Below are 12,609 nucleotides of genomic sequence, written 5' to 3' on the forward strand. Positions count from 1 at the left end.
TTGGTATTGTAGTAGTTTTTGTGGTTATGATTTGAAAAAAATTATTTTATAAAAAACATTTTTGATTCAGGTTGGTTTGATATTTATATATGTTTGGTTAAAATTATGATTGAAATTGAGGTTGAATAAAAAATAGTTTAATGTGTTTGGTTAATAATGTTTTTCAAATTGAAGTTATAACTAAAAAGATATATATTAATAATGATGGTTTTTAATTTAAATATTGTAGATTTAACTACTGTTATTGCATCATGAAATAAATAATACTTTACATAAAATATTTTTTATTGTTCCATTAAACTATCTACAATTCTATCACGTATGAAATTCATCCGACAAGGACTATAATTTTCATGGTTTTTTGAGCGTGCAACAAAATCAGGTAAAATATCATCAAGAACAAAATTGGAATTTCGATCAAATTCTGCAAATGTTACATCATCATGCGATCTCCTTCTAATTTATATAGTGTCATTGAATAAAACACAATTAAAAAAATAGATTTTTTTTTACTGGGTTGAACCCGGTCCAATGTATTTAAGTTTGGATCGGACCCGGACCAGCCATGAACAGTAAAGACGTTCTCCACTATTCATGTGAACAGTGAAGAGTAAATTAATTCACTTTCCACAGACAGTATAAAAAGAAAATCAACTTGTAGCTGTTTTTGATTAACCTTTATTTTAAATACAAATTATACTGAGTCTCATAGACAATAAATTACTTTTTATAATTTACCAAACAGATTTTTTTATGTGATTTGCTTCAAAAATTGAAGGAACCACATAAACAACACCCTCAAAGTCCTTGTACCTTGTGCTAATAATCTTCAAAAATAAATAAATAAATAAACAAACACACACAAACATGATACCCCAAGGAAAGTGTGGCTGTTGATTCCCAGATTTAATCGATCCTTTTTCTCTTTCAATTGGTTATATATATATATACACTCTTACGTTCTGGCTAATCATTTGTTTTGATCGAGTTCTTTTCTTCTTCGTTTATTCTCGCGGCACTTTTCCTTGAGAGCAGACCAGCAATGGCTTGCCTTGTGGCCACCGTGGCGTGTAAGATAACACCAAAGTTTGGTGTACCTGCTGGGCCAATGTCTCAACAGAATTACCTAACATCATCTATGCAGATAGGCCTATGTCACTAGAAGCACAGTTCTCTGGTCACCCAAAAAACTCAAAAGTCAGATCATACTCTGTCAAGACGTGACAGAAATTCTAAAATCAACCTTCACCGACGGCCTCTTGATTTGGTGATATGTTTACAGCACAACACCTTCACTCACAAAGGCATCTAACATACCTAAAAATGGATTTTAAAGCGCGTGTTCCGAGGATTAATAAGTCGTCAGTTTTTCTAGAAAAAAAATTGCATAGAAAATTGAGACTTTTTTAAAACCATCACAACATTTAACGATTTTTTCTGAAATCTAAATGGTCACGGCCACCTTGCACCCTTGCTGGGGATGCCGATGGACATGGTTACCCGTCGTTTTTATATTCATATCTTAATTATTACTTATTGAATATAAAATTTAAATATTTATAAAACTATTCATTAAATTTCAAGTACTAATATAAATGTTTATTATCTATTATTATTTAATAAAAATAAAATAAAATAAAATAATATATATATATATATATAATACAATATTATAGACATATAATATTGTTAAATATTTTGAAGTAAAACACATTAATATGATTTGATGTGTAATGAAAAACAATGAGCTGAAATCATTTTCTAGTCTTGAGACATATCCAAAAAAAAAATAAGTTAGAAAATAATACATTTTGAGTTATTATATTTTTTTAAGTAGAATTTTTAAGTAAAACACATTAATATGATTTGATGTGTAATGAAAAACAATGAGCTGAAAATCATTTTCTAGTCTTGAGACATATCCAAAAAAAAAATAAGTTAGAAAATAATACATTTTGAGTTATTATATTTTTTTAAGTAGAATTTTTAGTTTTATCAAACATTATTTTACCATTTAATATCTATATACATACTTCAAATATATATATATATATATATGTATGTTTACATTTTATAAAATAAACTATATATAAATATATGATATAATAATTTTTTCATCATTACACTCTTTATATCTCATTATTTTATTATAAATGGTAAAATAGTCACATTTAATATTATATATACGTTAAATAAACCTAAAATAACAAAAAAAATTATTAAATGATTTTCCTGTTTAATTTTTATAATATAGTCAAATACTGAAAAATATTTTTTAATTTATTTTTTATAATATTATTAATATCAAACAATAATTTACTTTTCAGAAATTTATTTTTTAAAAGGAATTAATTTTCGAAACACAAACAATACTTAATAAAAAAAAAGTACTATAAATTTAGTCTTAATAGTTTACGAGCATTAATTAATTAATCCTTATAGGCCAAAAACTAATTATACAACCTCTTATTTCTCATCTAACATCGAACTATCCATAATTTAGTTAAGTAGTTTTGTTAAACTATAAGGACCAAATCATAATTAACTAAAAAACACCTGCAAATTTAAGATGGTTAATTCATCTTTAGTTAACAGACCATGTCGGCCCATGACCTGCCCTAAAATGTTAATCCAGGTTAAAGGCAAAACCATGTTGTATCATTTATTTTAATTGAAGAGCTACTCCATTTCAATTAAAAAAAAAAAACACATCATTTTGGATAAAAAAAAGTCATGACATATTTTTTTTATGATTTGTTTTTTTTGTTAACATAAAACCACATCATTTAAAAATTAAAAAAATCTAGAACAATATTGTTTTTTACGAAGAAGAAATTTGTCCAGATCTAACCTACGCTTTGCGTTACGGATTAATCAAGTGATTCAGAGCGTGTTTGGCAGTGTGGTTGCGGGTGCTTTTTAAATAACTTTTCTTGCCAAAATACATGTCAATGATGTTTTTTTATTTTTTAAAAATTATTTTTGACATCAGCACATCAAAACGATCCAAAAAGTATAAATCACACTCAATTTTAACAAAAAAAAATTTAAAATTTGATGAAACACAGTTACAAATACAATGTCAAACGGTGTCTCAATCCAATTAAATAATGGAATAGCAATAATTAAATTGATGAAAATGGGTAGTTGACTTTTGGAAAAACTCAAAAACTCGATAAAAGCGACGCGGGAATGGAATGGGTTGCGCGCGCGCGAACCTTCCATGGTGAGCCAGTGAGGTGGGAAGACACGCAAATGATCCAGACTTCTTGCTGCGGTCGACGACTTTGATGCTAATACAGTGGTTGTAACTTGCATCCGATTTGCTCTTATTTGGTGGTAGCATACTCTTCGAATCAGGGCGGTGGGAATCACTCTCCAATGCATCTTAGCTAAATTCTTTTTTTTTCTGCGTTTTATAAAAAAATTTAATTTTTATTTATTTATTTAAAATTAATATTTTTAGTATTTTCAAATTATTTTAATGTGTTGAAATCAAAAATAATTTTTAAAAAATAAAAAAAATATTATTTTAATATATTTTAGTATAAAAAGTCAAATGGTAGGATTTTTCGAAGGTGGGGGATTTGATTTGCTTCTAATTTCATACTCTGTACGTGATGTTATATTTGTAAAACTCGATTTTATCATATTAAATAAAAAAATAATTGATATATTGGCCTGGTAAACTCAGGCTTTATATAATCAAAACTTAGCTTCCAATTTATTGATTTTTTTAAAAAACTTTATTAAAAAAATATTATTTTATTTTTTTAAAATAAAATTAGATGTTAATATGAGTTGATCTAATTCAACGATCCAAACCTGTAACTCAGGTTTTATCTCAAGTCAGATTTTACAAATAGAAGTTATACTCGGAATCTTATAGCAATAGGAAGGAAAATGGGAATATCATTTTAAGAATTTCAAAATTGAAATTGCAAGTGATTTCCGTGGTTTTTTTTTTTTTTGTAGGCATGATTCCTGTGATTGTAGCATCAATAGGTATATTTTGGGATTATTTATGAGAACTCTTTTTTTGTGCATAAAAATGGGTACTTGGACATTGTAAATATATTATAATTATTATCAAGTAGAAAACTAAAAGACATGGTTTTTCTGTTGAAGATTGCACTGTTCATCCTCACATATATTATTGTTGATGGAATATGCAATTTTTTTTGTTTCTTCAATTTGATCTTTAGGCTCTCTTTTTTCCATGCGATTGCATTTTTTTGGCCAAATTCAAGGGTAATTGAATAAAATTTATTGGATAAGGATGAAATTAAAAAATTAGGAATTAAAATAGAAAAGACGCCATAAATAAGTGATGGTTTCAAAGTTAATAAAAAAAGTTTAATTTGGTTCTCATATTTTAGAAACTATAAATGCTCGGTACCTTAATATTTTATCAATTCCATTTTGGTACAAAAATCAATTTTTGTTATCTTTTAGTTTTTGGTTTGGGAGATGAGAGAGAGAAAGTGTTACTGTCCGACCCAACCTGCCAGATATTGTTTGTTTTGAGCCTTTTTGCCCTCATGAATTTGTTCTTGGTGAGCACATATGGCCCCAAAACGCGTATGACAAGTTAGCAACCAACACTACCAATAAGGTCAGCTACCAAATCCTCACCCGTCGATGTGAGATATTACAATCCACCCCCCTTAGGAGCCTAAAGACCCCGATGGCACAACCGGACAACCAGTGAGGCCGGCTTTAATATTAAATGTCACAGCCCAACCCAACCTGTCAGATATTGTCTGCTTTAGGCCTTACCGTCCTCACGAATTTGTTCTTGGTGACCACATATGGCCTCAAAACGCGTCTGACAAGTCAGCAATCAACACTACTAATAAGGCCAACTATCAAGTCCTCACTCGCCGATGTGAGATATTATATAAAGGTCCCTATATTCCAGTATAGAGAGAGCTCATATCGTTGACGTCGATTTAGGCTACTAAAACAGTCGATCTTGATGTCAAATAATTACATTTGATGGAAGGAGTTCATATTAAGTGACTTTTACCTTGAAATTGCCTAAAACAAATATGAGCCCGTGAAGATTTTGGGTTTTGAAATGGTTACTTAGGGTTTTAGATGTCATGGATAAGTTTATCACAACTCCTCGGGTGTTTTGGGTAAAAAAAGGATTGAAAATGAATTTTTAAGTCAAAGAACCATCTGACCCAATTTTCTAGCCACCATAGTGGCCGGATCTTGGAAAAATTAGGCGACATGCCATTCGATTCTTTTTTTTTCCTCAAAAAAATGGAATGGTCAGATGCAACATTTAAAAAGGGCCCATGCACGCGGGCGCCAACGAATAGGCCCAGCAGCGCCTTACCCCTATGCCTTTTTCTTATTATTTTTAAAAATTAATGTTTTTTTTAATTGTTTTTTCCAAAATTATTATTTTTATTTATATTTAGATTTAAAACCTCATATCTCTTTTATTTTGTTTATAGAGCCTCTTTTAAATTACGATTATTTTTTGCATTTTCCCTTTTTTAATATATATAAGAGAAAAAAACATTATTTAACCTGTTTGAGTCTATGATCTAGATTACAGGTTTGACAAGTTAAGCTATTTTTTTTTTATTGATACCTATTTTTAATATATCTTTTCTAAAATAATTTTTAAATTTATGTTTCAACTAATATCACTCGTCCGTGTTTTGTTTTAATTTGCTTATTTAACATTTTTGGAATAAAGATTCTTTTTAAAATTATTTTGTGTGTGTTTAATTTTTGAAGTGATTTTTTTTAAAAATATTTTGTATAGACAAACTTTATTCTTTAAAATAAAATAAAAAACTCAGATAATTTTTCTAATATGTTCAACATTGCAAGTATATTTTCCTTTTATTTTATTCAAACATTTTAATGTGTGTTTCTATTTCTATTATTGTTTAATTTGATAAAATAATTATTTTGATCAACAAGATTTAGCGAACACAACCGGGTAAATATCTTGTTTTGCAAGATTAAATATCTTGATCTATATTTGTCTCTTAATTTTTCCTATTTTATTTTTAGTTAGCATTAATGATTTAAAAAAAAACATTTATGAGCACACATATTGATTTATTTGATTACATGTATGTATAAACCTTTTGTTTTGCTCTTAAAAAAAATTAGCTACAAAAATGCATTAAAAAAACCAGCATATATAATTTTTTAACAAGAGATAAAAATATTCGACTCGTGGCAGAGCATATGTCACATAAATAGTAAAATAAACTAAAGGAGGATTATAAAATACTATTTCTTTCACCATGATGCCAGACTCATTGCATGGTGGACTGCTACAATGCATCTTATTTCAGTTTTTTTTTTTGTACTTAAGAAATTATTCATTTCGGTCACTAAATATTTTTTCAATATCATCATTTCACGTTATGATCATACAAGTTTAAGCCTATTAATTTGCTTTGGTTCACGTGCTATACCTTGGTCACGATATCAAAAAATGCCTCAATATTAAATTAATGCTAAATTTTTCAAAATAAAATTTGATTTTATCAATTTATAAAATTGAAATAAAAAGGATCAAATTTAATATAGGAAAAAACCACATCCTTTTTCTTCTTCTTTATTGTACGTGGGCGTGGAAAACTACAATTTAATCCTTATAGTTTTTATTTTTTATTTTTTATCTTTTTTAGAGTTTCAGGTTTCAATACTAAATTTTATTTGTTTTACATTTCAGTTCCTAAAATTTGATATGAGAGAGAGAGAGAGAGAGAGAGAGAGAGAGAGTCATTGAAAAATAAGAGATAACAAAGAAAATGATCAGTCAATCACATTCTAACTACCAAAAAGATCGATCTTTAGTGTTAAGAGATTCTTATTGACGAAAAGAGTTCCATTTAGGTATTTTCTTAAGAGAGTATAGAATGACTAAATCTAATCACCTTATTAGATCATCTAACGACGTCCAAGTCCATTCATATTGATAACTCATTAACCAGTAGCCAAGTCCAATCACCTTGTCAGACGACAACTAGCGACCAAGTTCAAATACCTCTTTAGCCCATTAAACAGTAATGGAAAGGCCTAGCTTCAGTTTAAATTTCTTATGACTTCATCAATGATCTTTTTTATGGGAACGTGAATAAAAGCAAATTCATTTTCATTTCACACCTCATCCAAAAAATTATTTTTATAACTAATGACTTAAAAACTTCAAGACATGAGGGAGTAACTAACATCTCCATCACAGGTACTCCAACTCCTTCAAATTTCCATGAACTCTCTAATAAAATGAAGGTGCTAAATGATATTATTCCAGTTATACAACAATAGCTTTGCTTTATTCCACTCCCTCAATAGAAAATACAACACCTAGATCTATCGCATGCACCACTGAATGCATAGAGACAACTCTTCTTCCTTAAATAAACATGGCAAAATGACGTGCAAATAAGTAAACACAAGAACACTTATGCTCCAACCCTTTCAAAAAAGTTGTTCCTGCTATAAAGAACACTCATTGGCAAATCCTAGCCATCAGAGTATTTACTGCAATCAATCTCTTTTCAAATCTCTCTAGCATACTCCTCGTAATATAAAAACCCATTCACAAAATGAGATTGGTAACTACACAAGCTCCTAGGAATGAACATTATTCCCATCAAGTAGGATTTTTTATACTTTATCATTAAGTGCTACACACTAATCTCTTCAAATATCGTGTGTTCGTTAAGGTTAACTAAGACAATTACAATGGACTTATTGATCCAAGATAACACATACAAAATATATGGATTATCTTAGAGCTTGTAACATAAGATAATGACACTTTGTGCAAAGTCCTTCCAATAACATTTCATGGATTTGCTCGAGCGTAATAACATAACATAGAGTCTTACTCTATTTTTAGCTCTTATGATTTTAGTGCCAAACTCATATCCCTCTTCAACACAAGTATACTAGCTAATAAAAGCATAATTGAGCTCTTCATCATCACATAATGAGAAGATGAGAGCATTAAAGCGTATTTCTAAAGGTTTAATGAAGAAATGCTCAACGTGGAAAGTCTACTTGAACCCATTACCACTGAAACCCTTATTAATGAGGTTTAAAATTATTTTTTATATAAGCGTCTATATACTCTCCCTAATTGAATTCTTCTCGCAGTAAAATAGGCAATGAAAAATCATATTTGAGTAAAAGAAGTGTACGTGGCCATACAAGAATACCCTCATTACCAAGCAACCTTAGGGCATCTAAAAGGAACACTAAGTGATCAAGTTGAGATCGACTCATTTTTTTTAAGCTCATTACCACACCTTTGACCACCATAAGTATTGAGGTATTAGCCTTTATTAAGAAAAAAGAATTTTTATGATACCTATCTTTCATAGAGTGGCACAAACAAAAAAAAACCCTATAAATTTTGTTTTTTCACCACGACATCGGTCATGATACTAATGAATGTCATACCTTTAAAAAAGATAGAAACATTGATCATTAGAGTTATCATACAAACAATAGTGAAAGATAACAGGGTTTGTTACATGTCAAAATCCTCAAAGCCAAGAACACTGTAACTATAGAAATACACCCAAAATATTTAATTTGTATTCATCTAAGTCTTACTTGTCAAAAGATTATTACAACCCTTTATATACTAAATAGTCAAATTATTCACTTCAAATAGAAAAACTAGAAAAGCCTAATAATACATTATAAAAAAACAAAAAACAAAATTCCTAAAATGAAAAGCAAGAGATAAAAACAACTAAGGAAAATATTTATTTTTTCCAAAAGGCTCTTGGATCAGTCTCCTCGGAATGGAAGGGACTTTTCCCTAGGTTTAGGCCTTGGTAAGAAATTGTTCTCCCCTAGAGGTGAGAAAAAAAATCAAATAACTAATTAAATTGAGAAAATAAAAAAATAACACAAGAAATCAAACCAAGAAAGAAACTGAATAAATCAATTAGAAAACAAAAAAAAATTAGTTTCGGTTCAATTTTGGTTTTATAAGTGTAAAACTAACAAAAATGGACCGAATTGAACTGGTTCAACCCAAATATAAATACCTAACAAGTATAAAATGAAAACCAAACCCTAGAAATTTTAACCAAGACACACCCTCAGCCACCCCTCTCCTCACAAACCCTTTTTATCTTCCGTCGTCTCTCTCTGATCAATAAGACCAATTTTTGTTTTCTTTCTTCTTTCTTCTTTTTTTTCCTTTCCCTCTCTACATAAACAAGACATGCTCTCTCTTTCCATCTTATTCAATGGGTTTTTGATTTTTTTTAACTGCACACGCGGTTGGTTTATCTTTATTATTTTTATTTGTTGATATTGATGAGGCTCATAATAAATAAAAGTTAATATAGAAAAAGTTACAGTCCAGGCCCATAATAAACAAAAGAAAAGACAAATCAAAACACATTTAGGCAAGTGTACAAAAACCTAAAACAAGCTAAAAAAAGCCCAAGCCCAATTAAATTGAAACAAGTCCAACTAGTTTTGAAAGGAAAAAACCGAACCAAACCGACCTGAAATTATCAGTTTGAACTAGTTGGTCAGTTCGGTTCTGTTTATAATTTAAAGAGAATATAAATTTCGGTTTTGTTAGTTTTTTAGTTTTTTACCCTATCCTTCACCAAGAACATTCTTTTATGTATAGGTCATCCCATCATGAATCCCTGACAACTTTGTGTGGGTTTTCAATTATTGATCCCTAACAAAACATGTTTATGTGAGTCACCCCATCATAGATCCCTAACATAACACCTTTGTACGATCCGTACCATCATGGTCTCATCACTAAGATTTTCAATAACATTAATTGATATAGATGGAAATAACACACTAGTTTCTATATGTTTATTTCCCAAGGAAAAATCTCTTTATCCATTCCTACACAATAACGTCTTGTTCTACAATCTTTTTGAGATATGATTATTTTATCCATTTGTACACAATAACGACTTGTTCTACAATCTTTTCGAGATATGGTTATTCAATAACACACACCAATTAACTATCAGGAATAGTTAATGTCTGATACACATGCTATATGACCTCCAACCATACCATTACGAATCATTGGGCTTTAATACCAACTGATGCAGACAAGAGTGAAGGATAACAAGATTTGTTAAAAGTCAAAACCTTTAAAGACCAAGAACACTATAACTATGAGGAGATACCTAAAACATTTAATTTTTATTCATTCAAATCTCACTTATCAAGAGGCTATTACAACCCTTTATATAAAAAAAACTAAAAAAAATATATTAATACTAAATAGGAAAATATAAAAAATATAAAAGTTATTCCCTTTAAATAAAAAAACTAGAAAAGCCTAATAATACATAATTAAAAAAAATTAAATTACTAAACTGAAAAGAAAGAAATAAAAGTAACTAAGAAAAATATTTATTTTCTCAAAAAACTCTTGCATCGAGTTTCCTCTAATAATTTTTCAAGAAGGAAATGCATCTTGAACAAAAAGAGGTTGACACATCTCATGATGTGTTGCTCAAGATTAGATAGGCTCCACGGATTGTATCTCCATTTATGTGAGAAATTCTTTTGAAATCCAAATTGACCCGATATCTCATCATCTCAATATTAACAAAAAAATATCATCTTGAATTTTTTTTAAAAAGTGAAGCCATGTTTTTATTGGTTTTTCAGATTGTCTTTAAACTCATCAAATCGACCAAATCAAATCATAGTAACCCTCACACGGTTTAATTTAAAGTTTGGTTTAGGTAAGGATTCAGGTTGGAAAGTTTCAAGGATGACCAACTGAGAAAGGTTTAATAACACATACAAAGAGTTTCCTACGACAATGTACAACCATTGTGTTGTTATTATGTTTTTCTATATGCTAACATTAAAATTATTAAGGTGTTATTTTTGTAGAACTGAAAGTTGTTTTTGGAATAATGATAAAATGGTGCTTAAAAAAAATATTTGGGTGAAACAATTAAAACAAAATAACACATTAATGAGACAAAGGAGTTTTACTTAGAAGGTGTCTTTTTTACCATTGTTTTAAATCATTCTAATTTTTTTTTATGTTTTCTGAATGCTTTTAGTTTTTATTAAATAAATGATATTGAAATAATTGTTAGATTTTTTTTAATTCAAAGATATTAATAAGAAAAGGAAGGCTTTTACTAGAAATTTTTTTAATTGAATTTAAATTATTACTCTTTTTATAAAAAATATTAGTGCCACATAATTAAATTAAAAAAATTCAAGATCCTCTCATAACACATGATTATATATCTTTAACTGCACACATTTCTCAATTTCACGAATTAGTATTTAGTTATCATTAAAAGCTCTTTTTAGCATTTGTTAGCATATAAGTTTCCTTTGTTAGCATATATGTTCCCTGGTCTATTTTATTAAAGGATGCTTTGGATTTTGAATTAATGATTAAGATTTCTCATGGTAAAAAAATACATAAACAATGTTTAAACATTTTTTTAATATGTTATGACATGCAGCATAGCACAAGCCAATTATATATAAAGTTTTTTTTTTCAAACAAGCATAGAGGGAAAAATATTTATCAAAATAACTTAAGTGGGAAAAAATTTCCCTAACGAACACAACATAGTCATTCATATAGGTCTACGAGTGCAACCTGCTATCAATCCTTTTTGTAATATGTGTTAGCAGATCAATTTTTTTTTTTATGGTGCGTGTAGGGACAAAAAATTTTGCTTGGCGCTTGTGTTACACACGCAAAAAAAATTGACCCTTTATCATGTGCGTAACACACGAGTGTGTTTGGCACTGTGTTTGAAAAGCGTTTTCGAAAAAATTTAAAAATTATTTTTGCTTTAAATTAATATGTTTTTAAATTATTTTGATGTGCTGATCTCAAAAATAATTTTTAAAAAAATAAAAAAAATATTATTGGCATACTTTTCTAAGTGAAAAGCATTTTAAAAAACAACCACAACTACACTCTCAAACACGCATTTCAGAGGTGACTTTTCTTGGTGTCTATGGTGTTGTTTTGTTGATATCTTTGTAATGATAATTGATGTAATATCATCGGAGCTACGATGTGTTATTAACGTCTCGTTTTTTTTTTCTCTCTCCTCCTTTGGTTATTGTGTGAGCCTATTCTTTGTTTCTCTCTCTCATTTGGTCCCTCATTTTTTATGTTTAGTTAATTTTAGTTTTATTATTATGATTATATCATCAATTAACTTATTTTTATTGAAGTTGGGCAAATAAACTTTTTTTTTTTGGGCAAAAACAAGAGATGAAAAGATCATAATAATGAAATCAAAGTAACTAAATAGAAAAATTAAGGGGCTCAATGAAGAAATAAACTAGCAAAAAAAAAGGAAAATTATTTTCCCATATAAGTTGCGCAAAGGGACCATACGCAAAACTCACCCTAGCAACTAGTCAAACAGTGTTAATTTTCAACTACGGTAGTTGAGAAAATATCTTTTTTTCAACCTTGGCAGTTTGGGGAAAAACTAAGCTACTTATTCTGATTTGTGTTGTACAATTCCAACCTTTTTTTTTATTATTATTATTATTATTATTTGTTTTTTAAAGTATTTTTTTTGTTAGAAAATATATTAAAATAATATTTTTTTATTTTTT

This window comes from Populus trichocarpa, chromosome 5, assembly GCF_000002775.5.
Source record: "Populus trichocarpa isolate Nisqually-1 chromosome 5, P.trichocarpa_v4.1, whole genome shotgun sequence".
NCBI lineage: Eukaryota > Viridiplantae > Streptophyta > Magnoliopsida > Malpighiales > Salicaceae > Populus > Populus trichocarpa.